This window comes from Manduca sexta, chromosome 25, assembly GCF_014839805.1.
Source record: "Manduca sexta isolate Smith_Timp_Sample1 chromosome 25, JHU_Msex_v1.0, whole genome shotgun sequence".
Lineage (NCBI taxonomy): Eukaryota > Metazoa > Arthropoda > Insecta > Lepidoptera > Sphingidae > Manduca > Manduca sexta.
Genome location: NC_051139.1, coordinates 5,686,881 through 5,705,510, shown reverse-complemented (window position 1 = coordinate 5,705,510; position 18,630 = coordinate 5,686,881). Strand labels below are relative to the sequence as shown.

Genomic DNA, 18,630 nt, shown 5'->3' with positions numbered 1-18,630 from the left:
TAATAAGTATTTTATTTAACGTATAAATGTCTATTATTTAAACGTGATAGTAATTTATTACACTAGTTGTTGAAATTTGTATATTCAAACTTCAATATAAACTATTTAACAAATCTCTTATATTACGTTAGTCAGAAATTATTATCTTTAGTACAATAATCGTATTCGTATATTTTAGTACTTCGGTACCTATTATTAATTCCGTAGCTACTAGTGAAGGCATTTATTTGGAAGCTGCTTCACATTAATTATTCATACTCCAGCAGGTAGAGCGAAGATACTCTAAAATGCAATTTTGGTAGATAAACAATAACCACAATAATGAACGCCCCGCTAGTGTAATAACGAAATATTTAGGACGGAACTGTGTATAGTGCGATATTTGACGTCTCGGGTTTGATACCCAAGTCGAGCATTTTTATATTTTTCTTTGGTTCACTCCAGGTGATATTTCCAAGAAATAAATAAATCAAATACTTTAAGGGATACATTTTTAAAACTCTTAGCGTCGACCCTAAATCATAGCGTCAAAAGACATGTAGAGAAACGAAATAATAACCACAATTAAAACCTGACCCACATGCAAGAATACACAAATCCATTTTAAATATAAACAATACGAGAAAATATTTCACCGTAGACACTTATGAAACCCTGTAAAACCCGCGCGGGATTCATCTACATTTTTTGCATTGCAGCAAATGCCTTTGGAACGTTATTTACACGGCACGGAAATATACAACGTAATCTCCGTTTCCTGCAACGTTTTATTACGCAAATTACCCATCCTATATCTATAAGTGGGGACTAAGCTACGGAGCCGTGAGCTGCATGGATCGTTGTGCCGCCGGCGTGCCGGCACCTCAAATAAATCTTGCTTTGTCCAAGCACATTATGTATGCTAACTCCGGCAATTCCTAGCTTTTGCTAAAATGCCATTGTCTCTTAACAGAAGACCTTTGAACACCAACTCCATTTTATAAAGGCTTTATTATGTGTCTTTTTGTAAGTTCGGCTCTCGTTACTTTTTATATTATTATTTACGGAATATTACATTTGTACATAATATTCCTAAATGTGATTTATTCATACGTATTCTTTATAAATAAGTAAATACATTTGACAATACATTTTGCGCTAAATAACAGCATCTATAAATCCAACACAATTCCATTCAGGTTTTCTTTAAAAATAAATTCTCAAGTAAAATTGGATGCCCTTAAAATACAATGACTTTTCGAATTCGATAAGCGAATTGTCAAACATATGAATAGCTCACAGTAATTTCATTTTCGTTCTTCAATAGTATTAGAATTTCTTTGTGTAAAATTTTCATTAGTCTGCTCTGCTGTGCGACGATGACCTTCAGGTATTGATTTAATTAATATTCAATGTTTTTATTTCTAATTTCTTTTACATTCAAGCAATGGCGTGTTTATGAGATGATGTTTAAGTATAAATTGGTTTTAAGTAATAATTTATGTAACCTTTAGACTTTTAGCTGTACAATTCATATTATTTCATTTGTTTAATAAGTAATTCTAGATACTTTTTTTTACTGTATACCATTCATTTACATAGACGTCTGTAATATTTGTGGAACAGTTTAAACTATTTCAAACTTTAAATTCACTAAAATAAAGTTTACATTTCGACTAAAATAATTGCATAACTCGACCTCCATGCGCTTACTTTCAGAAATTTCTAGCAGAACTTCTAATAATTTTACCTAATACTTCGTCTTGAACACTAATTCCCAACTTATCTTACACAATTATCTACATTTACCCAAGCTCGCTCACTTAATGTTTAAATTTGGCAAGCCTGCATTAGTTAAGAACTAGTTCCTTTTTGTTGATCCATTAAATTATATAGAAATTAGAGTGGTTTTATAAATGAAACACACGATTCAAATCAGTCGTTTCATTAAATTACCCCTCGAAAATACATTTTGTTGTATTAAGCAACATATTCTCCAAACAAAATTACATTTCACTGTCGAAAACAAATAATCCGCTGGAGTGTTCGGAGCCATTTTTACATTTTCAAACTAAGTAAATTCCGTCACATATTGAGTATTGGATAATGTGGCAATTGGATGCACGTATCGTCTGGCGTTTATTGGCTGCGACGGACAGTCGACCGTCGACGACAGTGACGTACGATCGGAGCGAATGCGCAACGAGACTTATTGGTGACGATTTTTCAAAGTCACCCGTGCACGGCTCGGATCGCTTCCTCATTTAACTAGTTTAGCAAGTTTTCTTCATTTAACTTTGCCTTTCAATACGCCTCGAACAAATCTCTCTTTGACTACAAGATTATAGTGCACTTCATTTCCATTTGAGAGTTCAATGAAATAAAAAGCATCTATCGATAAATGTATAATTACTAGTATCTTCTAAAAGTACTATATATTAGGTTTTTTAATTGGGTTTATAATCGCATCTCCCTAATATTGTTGTTATTAAGGAACCAGCCACTGATATAAATAATATGAACTGAACTGCACATGATAGTCAGTTAATTTATTTGAATAGATCAATTTTATCAAGGGTTAGCTTGATGATCCAATTGTCAAATTTTGGCTAAGAGGAAACCATATAAAAATAGAAACGGGTTGCAGAATACTGCACTTATTTTATTTTGTAGTTTTCCAGTCGTTACTTCGTGCGTAGTTCTTAATAAAATTTCGGGTATCATGTTTTTATTTTTATAGTCAAGGACGTTGGTGGTTTTGTTGGCATATATATATTTAATCTATATAATACCGTTTAATTATTAGTATTCTGTAATTGTCTGCTAGGGAAACCGTATCGATAACGTAGAAAAAAAATATCTCAATTATTCACTTTGATATCGCTAGAAAATTCACAGCTTCGCCAAAAATCCCACAACAGCACTCTAAAAAGATGATAATATTATGAGCTTAATAACTGTAAAATGATATTCGATCGTTACAGGCGTCGTGGGACCTGCTTGCTACTCACCTATCTATTCTTTTATCGGTTAGTTTTAACATCCAATTTCATCTAAGTACACAGCGGGCGCCCGCCGTCTTCAAGTATCAAAAATATTTTAAAATTACCATTTTCTTGACTTTTAAGAGTTGGCATATTTGTGAACTGTTGCGAATGGTTCAAAATTTTTATTAATAATTTCAATCCTTTTTATTAATATATTTAAAATATTTTTCAGCGACCATCGTATTTTTATAGAAGCTAAGGATGTTTTAATTGAAAGGGTACAAATCATATAATAAAGTAAATTACATCTTATTTTATACTTCATAGTTCATGGTTTTGAAGACCGTACTGTTTCGTTAAACATTAAATTTACTTTTAGATCTGCAGGTCTCATTTGGATTATATGATTTTTATTATAAGCTTTTTCAATAAAATCTTAATACGTAACGTTAAATATGAACGTTAATAACTGAAGATACTTGTAAAATCTTGGATAGTAATGATGAAGTTCCACCTTTTATAATAAACTAATACTTACCATTATTTTCTAGAACATTTCTACGTAGTATTCGTATTATAAATGATATCGCGATATGAAATCTATTGAACTGTAAGTTATAAAATTAAACGGAAAACGTTTAAGTTCCATGTATAGTTGCATAAAAACAACAAATATTTAATATCAATATAAGATAATAAAAAGGTATCGTGTATCTTAAAACTCGGCAATACAGAACAAAACCAGAAAATCCTCAACACAAATACGTGGCTTATACCTCGAAGCAGCTCACATTTTTGTTTATACATGACAAGGTTAGAAATAACAACTGGTTTGTATTTCTAAGTCTGTAAGGTTTACTGGCATTTACTCTCTCAGTTCCGTGGACGATATAAACTTGGCTATCTCTGGGACGCGGAGTTTTATTGCTCTGCGACGTCCTGTGTTCACTGTAAATTCAGCTTACAGGTAGCAACGGGACACTCCGATGGAACTCTCCTTTGTACCAAATGTTATAATTCATCTTGCGTTAACTTGTTGCAAGTTTTGTAAAATTATTACACAACAGCTTTTAATAAGAGGAAATAAGATACAAATTAACTTTAGCAGCGTCTACCAAGAAAGCGGACAACGATTCCCCACGATAAGTAGTTGTTAATAATACGGCTTATGTATTCAGAGAAGCGCTGTGCTCCACCCAAGCCGACACCCGGGAACCAGTAATTAAACTGTAAATTACCACTAAGTACAGAGCCGGCCCGAAGGTCGTATCGGCCCCGCCTGCAAAGAATACCAATGAACCGTCGGCCGTAATCAAAAATTTATTCCAATCTAAGAGCACAGGTCGAAGTGTGTACGTACCCTAAATTTCTCTTTATAAGTTTATCTTTGACGTTTTTGGAATTGGGTGCACGGTTTTATCTGTCAGTTTATTAATGGTATTAAAATAGGTGTTATAATGGGGAATGGTAAATACTTACATATTTTTTTATTGAAAAATGTAAGGGGTGACACAGTGTGATATTAATATATTATTGTACTAATATGTTTTAACATTTTGTCGTAGGAAAAGTTAACATACGTCAAAAATTAAAATCGTACGTGTCTGGCCCTATATTGTATTAAGTATTTTTACAGTAATCTTTAATTAATATTGATACAATTTCTACTGTTATTTGTGTTTGAATTGAAAAGAAAATTATTTTCCTGAAACGGGTCTGTCTTTGTTTGATTTTAACTAAATATTTTTGACAAGAAATATTGTCTTTGGAAGTTTCAATTTCCTTTTGAGAAAAATACAATTCCCGGTAAACAATAGAAAATCGTTCCCTTTGATTAATAACAGTAACGCGATAGCTGTGAAAGCCGGAGGACTTCCGAAAGGCTTGTGCGTCGAAAAAATTGTTTTTCTTTTAATTTTTAGCCTCTGACATCAAAATTGGTTTTATGCGTGAAATGTGTTTATATTTGGTGGAATATTATGACAATGACAAATGGGGACATCCGCCCAAACACGAAGCGAATTTTGCTCGACAATTTGTCATTTATCGTGTTGTCCTGCTTACCTTCTGTTTTATTTTACTGGAAGAATATTCGGGTATACTTGTTACCCGCGTGGTCACACGTGTATGTCTGTGGAAGAATAAAAAGACAAGTACTTTCTTCAGCAATCTTTCACTTACATCGTACTTATATAAATACAAATGTTTGTAAAAACGTGTGGATATTTGTTAGATGTCGTCGCAAAAATCGCGTAATGTAGTTGCATGAAATTTGGCACATGAGTAGACCATGACCTGGAATCATATTATAAGCTACTTTTGTCCCGATAATTTTGTTGTGAAAATGTTTGATTTTTGTTTCGATCGGTACAGTGGTTTAGGTATGTAGCGGGAGAGGCCTTTCACACGGATGAAGCCACGAGCAACATCTGGTTATTAAATATATATTTATTTTTTAGAATATTACACGATTCTCAAAGGTAACAGCTACAATAACAAAAACACAACTTAAATCATTACATAAAAAATACATAAGTTAATATAAAACAAAAATATAAGTATCCAGATTTTGCTCACATCTAATTTAATCAAGATCATTAAACGGTATTACTTATAAAAGATTGCGATATCGCAGAACTTCGTAAAGTGTCCTGCAAATCTAATTATGATTGTATAGACGGTCTTCTTTTTCATCGCTACAGCTATTACTTGATATTAGTGGTCGCTTCGTAAAACCCGGACTTCGCTTTGAAAGTAGTCTAATCACGGAAACCATTTCATGTACCACGTACGTGTATATCCTTTGCAGTGCTCTGACATGGTAATCCTTTGAAAGATAGGATCTGTAATGTTGCTACACAGGAAATGTTAAACACTTATTGCACGATGGCTCGGTGCCCGCAATTTTAGGTTTTTGGATAAAAGCAGAAAACATTTGTAATTTAACCTCAATTTTATAACAGAACTCTTCGTCGTTTGTTGCTTTGAAATGATGTGTAGGAAAATGTAACGATGTAACATATTTAATTTTTTATTTTTTTAAGTTTCTGGTAAGTGTTTCTTGCTGGCAGGATATATTTTATCTCCGCGACCAACGTACACAAGGTGTTAAAACCCGCCACAGTTGCTCACGTAAGTGTGTTGCTCCGGAATCAGTCTGTGTAAGGTTTCAATAGGCCGCCACAATTGTGACAACTGCTGAGGGTTAATTACCTGTCGTGAGTTGACATTCTATTCAATTCCACTCCACATATCAGGTGTAGTAGGGTCGCTTTGCTGAGTACGTATAAAAATAATACGAAAATGTGTTGTATATGTATCTACATCTTCTGAATTATCACTTGTAAGTCACATATACAATACTTCATCAAGTACGCTGAAACTCAACGGACAGGACTAGGTTTACCACCTGTTAAATTAAGTTCTATGAGCATTGTTATTAATTGATAAATAATATAAAATATAAAAGCATTTTTTTATAATCCTATATTGATATCTAGCATTCACATACTTTATAACGAGTATTTCTCAACATTAACTATGCGTGTTAATTGACGTAACCGACGGTGGAAGCCACAACACACCTGGGAGCACATGCTAATTTCTCAAGCGTAAATTCTAAATCAAGCTAATACCGTATGGATTCTATCAGAGCCCGATAGCATCCACACGGTATGCTATAAAGTTGTTCTGTTCAACAATTAAGACCGGTTGAACGTTCCTAAAGATATTAGCGAAGTTGCGACAAGAAAGCGTGAAGCGATCCCGCCACCAAACTTACCCGGTGCCGTTTAGCTCGTAAAAGAACGTAACTGCCGCCGTGAATAGATAATAAGGATTTTATTAAAATTCCTTGTCCTTGTTTTGCCATTCGTAGGGCTCGCTGCCATGGGCGTCTTTTGTTCTGGTGGCATGCGAGTCAAAGTCTCAAATTCTCCCGTAGTCTCCAATGAAATTTCACTGCCTCATTTATAGCCCCCCTTTGTTTTTATAACAAGTTTATCGTTACGATAAGGAATAAGGTTTTTATCGTGCCGCTTCATCCCGTCTTAATTAAATAGAATTTACTATAATATCGTTCGACGCGAAACATTACGTTGTTTTCGTTCCAGATAATGGCTTGTTGCAGTTGAAATTATTCACGCGGATAATAGACGTTGCCCTTAATGTGGGTTTTCCGACATCAAGGTTTAATATAAATACATACATTCTTAAATTCGACGGGAAGTCTTATGGAGGGAAAATTTTGCTGTGTTCGTATTACTGCGTATTTGATCGAGTGCCTCGTGTTATGCGAAACGAACAGAATCTTCTTGACATTTCTGGAACGAGCCCTATATAGGTTATCTCAAAATTCATAGGCCTATTTTAGCCGGTTCAATTGTATTGTTTTCATACCTATTTGATTTAGTTAATTTATTGGTGTTGTGCTTATTTTAGCATGAAAAATGTATTCCATCTGGTATTTAAATCCATGTAATTAATAAAAAAATCTCTTTCAAATATTATTAATAACGCTCGACGTCTCTCATTTCAATTTTAAACAATATTAATATTTATTCAAACACATTTAGTGTTTACAGCGAAGGTTCTCCCACAGGGGAATATGTTTACATACGTATTATAAAGTTGACCTACTTTGCTATTTAATCTCGAAGCTGCCGAATCTATTGTTATTTTAGACATAAATTACATAACGTAAGAACCGCCTCGTTTGATTTACAACATGGTCCCCGTTCCGTTTTAATTAATCTCTCTGCACGAAATAACAACCAGGATTCAATTTTCTGGTCAAATGGATAGCTGCTGTTGGTACGCGTGAGCTCGTGCGGTCGGAATACTTTTTTCTTTGACCTGCAGTCATATATCACCATCACTCATGTGTGTATCGATAAAAATCAAACGCAATGGAACGGCATGAAGTGGAAATATTTTTGCCAAATGTGTGTGTTTTTTTTGTTGGTATATGAAAAGCCGTATTGGGGTTGGCTTGCGAATAGATTTTTTTGTGTCAATACGAACGTAGTGGTGTAGTGGTAGTGAATCGTGACGCCAAAAGTTTAATTTTCGGTTCGTGGGATTTTTCTCTCGGAAACATTTTAGAATATATAAATGAAGCGTACAGGCGGACTCAAAAGTTAAATGCATTTTCTTTTAATTTTCTATATAACCAGTCGTGTAATCGTTACTAAAAGTAAAGTTTTAAGATTTTTACCTCAATGTGTCCAGCCACTTTTTTGCTGATATCTTGCAATGAAATACTCGTAGTGTGTTCGACTTTTATCCTCTGAAATATTGGGCAAAATAAAACACCGTAATTACACCGTTTTCGCAAAATAAATAATTGTTTATCTTGGCTGGATATTTTATTGTTTCATCTGAAAGAATTGTTCCGGGCAAAAGGAAAAAAACTCTTTATTTATAAAAAAAATCATGCACAGTAAGTCCTGAATTGGTAGATAAATGTAAATGATTGAAGTTATTTTATATTTTTTTTCGATTGGATGATGAGATGCGTAACTGGCTGAACATAGTAACAAGAAAATTTAAACTTCGAAACACAAAAAAAAAAAAAGTTTGAGCAGAGACTGCGCTCCTCACCCTAAACATACAATGCATAAGTGGTTGGCAATTTGTGCTGCTGCGGGTGGCCGCAAAGAAATATGCTGTATCCGGCTTACCATATCGTCTCTGCTGCAATAGTCAGTGCTACAGAAAAACGTTCGTAGCAAGCCTCAAGTTATGCGCGGATGGGATGCGAACGTATCATTCAACCGAGGCGGTTGATGACGAGCCGCTAATCATTGTTATTAACCACTTTCGTTCAAAAAATGTCGTGCGGCCAGCCGCTAGTGCGCTGTAGATATTAGTCTAAGATATCAAAAGTTGAGCCCAGTAATTACTATGTCTATTTGACGATTAAAACTAATATAGCCAAAACCTATTAAGGTAGATACTAAAACTCGCGAGACTGTCCTAGTAAATTCTTGCATTACTAATTTCCTGCATTCCTATACTCTTTTGACTCATCGATTCATGCTTTTAGTTTTCTTTTTGAACACAGTCGGTGAGAATCCGCCCGTTTTTCCTCTCTATTTTACTTTATATTTTATATTTCATGTTTTCCTTATGAACTCCAACAAAGATGTGTTTTAAGCTTATGAGCTTAAAGTTGGTTTTTGTTTCCTCATTACTACAATCCAATGCGGTAAAAGGAAAAACAATGGTGTTGCTTATTATTACGCTACGACTGTTTAGGTGGTGTTACGTGTGAACAAATGATATTTATTTAATAAAAGTGTTTTCTTTGTGGAACACAATCGCAGGAAATACAATAAATATAAATAAGAAATAACTACACAGTGTATAATTCTAAGAAAAAACAGAGTACTATAAATGTGTGTATACATTTCTACAATGTAGTTGTAGAGAGATATGTTTTTTTTTTGTTAGGCTTACCAGCGTTTATCACATTGCTCTGTGTGAAAAAGGCTGGTATTGCTGTATTTCCTCGTAGCCATCCAACAACCATAATCTGAAAAAGTTTATAAAGTCGCATCATACCGAACTGAGAGCGTGATTACTATCCAATATACGTAGTCTGAATGCCGGCAAGCGGTATGCTACGTGTGCCTGTCACTCGTCACGATCCCTACTAGATGGCGCTACCGAGATCCATTTTCGAACGTATAAAAAATAAAACCCTTTTACCGTCGGCTTTGTCTTTTCCTTCACGTCCCGTTACTTGACAGCCGCCATGCCAATAAAAATTATAGTTAAGTGTGTTTTGATGTTACATATTTATTTAACAGATTTTAATGTCTACTGTCAGTTTTTGAGTTAAAAAACAATGCCTGAGTTTGGGATCGAAATTTGTGTTATGTATAGTGATAGGTTCGACCTCTATTATATCACAGGACGGGTATATGCCCGGCGTAACGTGTTACCCTCCGCCTAACCAACAAGGGATAAGGCGTGAGCATATGTTTACCTTTATATAATTCTGAATATCCACTGTTGATACGCATTGAATCGATAGGTTGCGAATATTAATAAATAATCCATGAGCTTAAAATATAAAGCTTATCGATGAAGCTTAGTATTATAACGCAAGTAGTTTATGCAAAACTCAATTTTCTAAATAAATGATGATGGGCGGACTCTTATTAATAAATAAATAATTAACAACACGCAAGAGGCATACTTTTATTAAAGTCCACGTGTTAATATTATCATATAGATTTTTATTATTGTATTGGACGAATTCTAGAGAATACCGAATTGTCAGCCTGTCTGCGCTCGTTAGTACGTGGAAATACATTAGGTTTTTTCTTGCTCTATTATTTTTTTCATGGGAAGTATTCCACAAAAGTGTTCAAGATGTTTTCGTCAATATTACACCATCTATATAGTCATCAGTAATTCCGTTACTTACATACATATCGATATATAAAACTACGATTACCTACCTAATAGTGGTAAATTTTAAATATATAGTATTGATTTTGTTCAGTTCAGAAGAAAAATTATAGAGATTATTATAAGATACCATCATCATTATCAGCCCTGTATTATATACTGTCCCACTTTTGGGCACGGGCCTCCTCTACTACTGAGAGGGATTAGCCCTTAGTCCACCACGCTGGCCTAGTGAGGATTGGTAGACTTCACACACCCTCGAAATTCCCATAGAGAACATCTCAGGTATGCTATGCAGGTTTCCTCACGATGTTTTATAAGATACCAATTGTTTAAAAAAATGACTATACCAATATGGCTAAATTGAAGGAGAACAAAGGTAATTACATTGCCGCCGACGAACGGGAACTGCCTTAACTCATGTCGACCTTTGACCCTCGAATATATTTATTTCATTGAACTAGAGTTTATATATACTAATATATAAAACTGAAGGGTTTGTATGTTTGAACGTGTTAATCCCAGCAACAACGAAACCGATTTTTTACATACTACTTATGCTACATTACCTACTTCTAAATGCTTTAGGTTACCTATAATCTCGGAAAAACATTTTCACGCAAGCGGAGTTGTAGGCAAAAAGTAGTTATTGTATATTGACTAGTCGTAGGTTGACCCTGTTTTCTATTACTATGCTCACAAGAGCGTTGTTTTGAAAATCCGCAAAGTTTAGGATTAATCGATTACAGTGCGGACAGGATTGGACAAGTTTAACCGTCTCTCAGACGGGCCAAGTTACCCCATTTGTCTGTTACATGCCTAACTTTACCCCCGATGAGAAAGATTTTGACAGCTTCGATCTACGGTTCAATCTACCGGGGACGCCCGCTGTGCTAATTTTGTAGTTAAATCGGGCGGCTCAAGTGTTTTCTTATGAAATGTCAAGGTCAGAGAAACTTATCTCTTTTCCTTGACTCTTTATGCTGAAGAAGTCAAAATTAGTACGGCTAAAGTCTCGAATATAAATGGGAACGCTGTGATATACCAAAAGTGGTTTTGAAAATAAATCGCGAATTGAATTGCGGTAGACAGAAGTGGTTCATTTATTTTAACAATGACATAATGGTTGTACAATTACCTCACAGTATTGAGGGTATGTGAAAAGTTGCGTAACCGAGGACTTGTAATTTAATAACGCTAGAATCGGAACGGCATTGTTGATGACGTCATTAATCTTCATAAATGAAAATGATATGTTCTGCAGGAAATCAATTTTCCGCTCCGCTTCGTCGCATCGAGCAATTCGGCTGTTCACGATTGCCATTTGACATTTTAATATTCCTCAGTAAAAGATTTTTGCATAGTCATACATTTTACAGTAGCTATATTAGGTATACCGAGTGCCTACGCTTTGAATACCTGAGTTTATCCGACAGGGATGCTATTTGATATGAATTCAATAAGCAGCATCTCGACTGCAACATATAAGTGATTTATGCTATACGAAATATGAAATAAATAGAAATCGCAAGCAAGTTGAAAAGTTCAATTTACAAGACACTATGTATTGCCGACGACTTCGGTCAGTGAAGTCTTACCAGCTACAAAAGTTTTTAAAGCACTGAGGCAATACACAGTAATATCTGTACGATGCCAGCGACATCTATTAAAAAATCAGATTAAAATTTTCAAAATTTCCACGAATCCAAATTATAGTACCAATCATAATAGGATGAATAGTAGCCTATATTATCGTTTTCAAATGCATATTTTTTGTCAAAAGTTTAAATTCGGCGGTTTCTGCGTTTACTTCTAGTAGACACCCAAACATTTTTCCAAACATTTGTATTTGTAATATTAGTAAGATTAGAAGTACTTGATAAGATAGAATAAATATATTGTAGGTATTTTTTTGTAACAAGTGGTGAACAAACCTCGTAGGTCACACGATGCTAAGACCCAAATCACCAAATGAATTTTCAGGAGAAAAACGGATTAGGCAATTTATTAAATTAAAGCATGGCTACCACTTACAAAAACTAATACCGACCTCAAGGATAATAGTCGCCTCTGATCTATTCAACAAATAAATATTAATTTCATTGCCAATTATGGTTGAAGTTCGCTTGCATCAGGTACGTACTTAAGCAGAAACTTCGCTCTACACTCACTAAACTCAAACGGTTTAATAATCTTGCACTCAAGTTCCCGTTTGTTAGTGGCCTTTAGAATAGTTTGCTGTGGAGTTAAAAAAGGTTTTTTTTTCTTTATTTTGCTAGTAAATGTTAAATGCTGCAAAATGTACTATTTATTCAGAGCGGTGTGCTTGTTTTTTCTTTAACAAAACTTCAAGATCTTTCTTAAAGAAAACGTAACTACAGCAACCGGATTATGGCTTCTTAACCCCATTCGTGTGGAATTAAATAAATGTAAGAAGTATTCATAAATTATTAAATCAATTAATGACGTCATGCTGTTGTATGCTGAGATAGGATATATTTTAATCCGCCCAGATATCAACCACGGTACACCAGGTGTTAAAACCCGCCATAGTGGCCCACGTAAGTATGTTGCGTTCTGGTATCAGCCTGTGTATATCCGATTCCAACACACCGGCATAATTGTGTCGACTGTTGAGTGGTAATCATCTCTCGTTAGTCGACATTCGAATGAATCCCACTCCACTTACAATCAGATGCATTGGCGTCACACTGTCGGGCAAGTATAAAAAACAAGTAATGTCAAAGATTTAGAGTGATTTTGCAACTAATAACACAAATACAACATCCGTATAGTACGCGATGGACCAAATAAAAACAACTCAAATTTGTTATGTGCTATATTTGGCATTCAGCCATTACGAATAGTCGAAATACGACCCTGTAATTGCGGTTGTCTATGATTAAACGTTAAAAGTATGAACGTTTGTCTCTGTCACCCTTCTGAATATCGCTGTTATACAAAGAACATTTTTTTTTACATTTTATAAGCTGTACACGTCTCTTAACGATCTTGAGAAGGGTTGGATGACAACAAGCGACGGAGGCCGTCTTTTATACGCTCTTCTAAAGGATTTTGTTCCCATGTCGCCGTTCAACCCAATATGGAAATATCTCTTTGCTCTTTGCGATATAAATATTTGAAGATGCATATTAAAATACTCTTTTGGATACTGCCCGCTGTACTTTCAGGCAAATATGAACTTTAAATATTAGCACCGTGAGTTTATATCTTGCAATTTTTAATCCTCTATAATTCTAGGCCATTTAATCATCTGATTTAGTATTATTCAGTTAATGAACTCAATATGCTCATTGTTTCTAAAACATAATTGAGGCATATACCAGATGGTATGGTAGGGAAGCAATGTGGGACTTTTGGGTCTCCCTACACGCATGCCCGAATCAAATATGTACCAAGTATACAAAAATGTTTTTCGACGTGACAATTTACTATCTATATAGCTATTAAAAGTTTAATTACATGTAATAGCTTGTACAAGACGTACTAAAAACATGAACACAATAGAGTCCAATAAAATCCAATACGTTTTGAAACATCGAATTCGATTTAACGACATTTGAACACGAGAACAGTACACATTAACTTTAGAACCAAACGAACCTTCATACTCTGGATCGCTTACGCGCCAAACCTCTTTGAAGACGCTTTGAATCTAACCCGAGGCACGGCATCGGGTTAGCGCGTCGGTTGTCACGAAAGTCTGTTTCCCTGTTACTGATAGGTGAAACTGCTAAAACTAGTTCCACAATTGAAGACAGCGCAGCCAACTACGTAACAAACTGTGCAAGTACGTTTAGAAGTCATTTTGTACGGTACTCCGCTTGAATATTGCTTGTGTACGACGTTCAGTGTAACGTACTATTACTAGTTTAAATATTGGCGAGCTGCGTCTTTGGAATCGATAAGAGTTTGTATCGCAAGGAAACCCACACACGTAAATGGAACTTCCGAAATTAAGTATGTGTACATCCAATAGGGTTGGTTTTTGTAGAATTAAATTATATTACCAGTTACTGTTCCAAAATTAGACAATAAAGATTCGATTTAAGTGCTGATTTATTTAAACTAGCTTTACGAACATGTAGGTAGAATATGTTAGCCTAAATCACTTTCCTAAAGTAAAATGTATGTTACTCGTCCTTAGTAGTAAAAGAATTTTCTGAATTGGGTCCGTAGGTACTATGATACTAAAGGGTAGTAAGTACTATTACTCCATATGATGTTTATCACACATTTCATTACATTTTAATTTTGATATATCTGCGTATTTGTAAGTTAAATATATGATCATAATTTGACCAAAACTTACAAGTCTTATATTTATTATATCAAATAAAAGGATGATACTCTTATTAAATTTTAATTAATTTATAATATAATATAAAAGATTCGCGGGTTGAAAGTCTTAAGGATATATTACTTTTCTAGGATAAAAAGGATATGAGTTATTTCCTAATAATTGTACCAAGTTACACTTTAAAATAAAACTAACTTTTATGTTGAGGGTAGAAAATTTATAAAGAGAAGGATTTATATTTGTAATATCAATATTTTAAAGATTTAGGTTTTAGTTAAATGTACCTTATACCATCACAAGACAAAATAATGATTGTACATAGGTATGTTTTAGTAGTTTCACATCATGATGAGTTTTTCCCTGGCAGCATTATTGCGAGAACGTTCCACGCTACCCAATAATATAACAATGTGTGTACGGAATGTCTACCTCTGTAATTAATTAGAAATGTGCTCGAGTCGACGTTTTCGGAGGCTCACGCAATCTCCGTGGCGGACCACTCATTAATATGAACTTATGTGTACGTGGAACGGCAATTTTCGTTCGTGCGAGTTATAAAATTATTTAAAAATAAATTGTTTTAGATTTTTATTCAATAAAAAATAAGGTACATTGAAAATTTAATCTGATAGGAATATTGACGTGAGTTCTGTTTTCTGATATTTTTTAACTCTCACTCTAATACGGCATTCAAGTTGGGTAGGCACCAACGTTTAGGTAGACAGTCTAACAAATAACTTTGTTGTGGATAAACGGACGGAGGAAACTTGGGAACCCCGGAGGCCACTTAAAACTTATGTGGCTTCGTTAACCATATTCCCTGTGTTGTTAACGTCCAGAATAATACAACAGTTGTATACAAGAGTTACTATTTGTGTCGTTATTTTAATACTGTTCAAGTTACTATTGTGTTTGTCTTGATTCGTTGGTTGATCAAATAAAATTCATTCGTATTTTCGTTCCATTTAAGTATATAAATAGAAACACCTACCACTACCACGAACTGTTTAAACATACTGTTAATTGCGTTATTTTTTTAAAGAATAATCTGAGACCTTACTGCTCAGTATTAAAATACATTTTACCGATTTACTTGATTCAAATATTAAAAGATACGTCTATATGAAACGAATTTATAATATTCATCAATATTCCTACGAAGGCTAAAGGCGATTTTACTCTTAAGATTCTCAGAATTTGTTTTTAATGTTAAACGTTCTATTACTACCATAAAGTGTTTGGTCCATTGTGTTAGTCACATTGGAATGACTAATATTGTAATGCAAATGAATTTTCAAGTGGTAATAATGGACTATATTGATTTATTAACTTCTTAGCTCGTAATATTTGTTTTGAGTTTAGAATATTCATTTGTACGCAATAATTTGTTTCAGGGAAGTATTGCTATTCTCATTACTTGCGACTTCATAGACGGGATGTAATTCATATTTTTAATATATTTTAAATAGTGTAGAGATTTTGATAGTGTTTTTAGTAACGTAAAGTTTTATCCTTCAGGAATTTCTTACGCCTCTGTCCGTCGATAAAGGCTTTTATCCAAGTGACATGTTCTTACAAGGAAGGAAAACATTGTAAGAAGGCTGCTTTGTACTTTTTATGACGCCACATAGGGTTTTATACCTGAACTAGATAAGATTGCTGAGAAAAGCGCCTGTTGGTAACTAGGTTTTGTAAAAGTAAATAAGTATGTTCATTTATAAAATGATCAGTGGGTTGTTGACCTATAGATATTTTATATGTAGGTATATAATAAATTGAAGTTGGTGAGGGATAATATGGCGAAGTAACGTACATTCTATCCTACAATGTATGTTGTAGATTATTTTCTACAACATACATTGATACATATAATGTAAAGAGCCAAGAAAGAATAACGTCGTGGTTACTACATATATATGAGCTAAAAGACAAAATTACTTCTGATTAATTGAACTTTGTAGTGTATAATGTCAATCATTCAATCAGCCTGTCTCCGTCCACTTTTGAACGTAGACCTTCCTAACTGAGCTCTAATCATCCCAGTCTGAAGCAGTCCGTATCCGCCCCCCTTTTCAAGTCGTCAGGTCATTGTATAGCAGGGCATCTTACAATACATCTACCTAACCGCAGTTTCCAGTACCTGTCTATTCCATCGATCATCGTCAGTCCGTCAGACATAGCCGGCATGGTACATAATGTACTTACGCATAAAGTAATTTCGATGCTTCATATTAAATTTAATTAAGTAAATAGCACAAATAGTGAATGAAAAACTGTATGAGTAATATTTTTATGATATCAAAGCTGTCTCCACATCCAATAATTCTCTACAATCGTTCGACGATAGCAAAAAAATGTTTATTCATTTGCATTTAACTCGATGTCCTTTAAAAATGCTGGAATTGTGTGGAATATTTATCTTTAAAAGCGCCATGTATAGCGCTTTGTCACGCATACTAGGATCTATTTTAAACTCTAATATAATACATATAGAATTTTCTGTCGGAAATTACAGGATATTGAAAGTTACGTCGAGACCACACGCGGGATTCTTCCTTAACCCCTTTCGTAATGTGAATCTCATGTATTAGATATTTTATACCCAGTGTCAAAATCGAAAGCCGATAACATTATTTAAGCATATTTTTTGCCATATATAATTCCGGCTCGTAGCATCGGTAAACTATCTTCGAAAAATATTGTTTTAAGCATATTTGGAGCATATAATATTAATTTAATTCAAATGGAATTTTAAAATATCTTTGACTCCATAATATACAAGTGTTACGGTAATAATTTAGATAACTATCGAAAACAAATATCACCAAACGAAAATATAAACTGATCCATTGACTTGAGGCCATCAAAACTAAATCTCTATCATAGATACTGTCACAGCAATCCATTGCTTGTAAATAAACGAATGTATGCAACCGGCACGGAGCACATACATAACGAACAGAATGAGTTGTGCATATTTTAGGAATCGGTATTCGCCGGCAATCTGTACAGAATTCTATGAACGGCGGGAAGTCTCGCAAACATCGTTCTCAAATCTAGACTGGGCGTTTGTCTATTCGGATATCCTAGCTTCAATGGCATTCGATCATTTCAGTTGCGAACGTGGCGCAATTTCATTAATCGGTTGTTGTTACTTTGCTGTTTCAGTTGTAATTTGTATGCGTCGGAAACTTTGACTGATGATTTATAGATGTATTGTGGATGTTCAAACGCGTAATAATTGTTATTAATTAAGACTAAAGATGTTTTTATTTTTGTGTCCAAAATTTCTTCGGATATTTTGCTGATAAGTAATCTCTATCGTCCGCTTTTCCAATTAAGTAGTACTATTATATAAGTCATTTTCAGTGCATATTTTATAAATCTTCATATTATTTTGTGTTGATCTGTCATGACAGCTTATTGATGGATTGATTGTTTCTTGATTGTAATTTAAAATGTTATAAGGTGGCGTTATATGTATTTGAAAATTCTAATTTATTTTAAGTACTTATTAAGACGAATTAACAGAGCTATGAATTCCATAAAACTTTGTTTCTCAACTCACCAAAACATTAAACTTGTGACATTCTGATTTTATTTATCCACATTTTACGTCTTATTAACATTATGAGTGCTAGAACTTTAAAGAATCCGTTTAAAGTTCAAAATTAGTTTATGACACTAATTTAAATATAACCTGTGTCCTAAACCACTGCTTATCGTAAGTTTATAAGGGTCGTACTTTAACAAAACTTCTAAAAATTTTGCTTCTAATATATTGTCACAGGCGTGGAAGTTATTATAAACAAGGCGGTTATTACAGTTATTAAACGTTATTACTGCGGCGTATATTCCAAAATACTTTCGCTACCATCGTAAATTTCCTTTTGTCTTAAATTTATTCTCTCCATATATTCATTT

At 34.0% G+C, this 18,630-nt stretch overlaps 1 protein-coding gene across 6 annotated transcripts in view; it reads left to right on the top strand.

Annotated features, from left to right (window-relative positions):
- The window catches only part of LOC115446789 (low-density lipoprotein receptor), a 220,601-nt gene that overhangs the window by 73,660 nt on the left and 128,311 nt on the right, over positions 1 to 18,630 (top strand). The window lies entirely within an intron of this gene.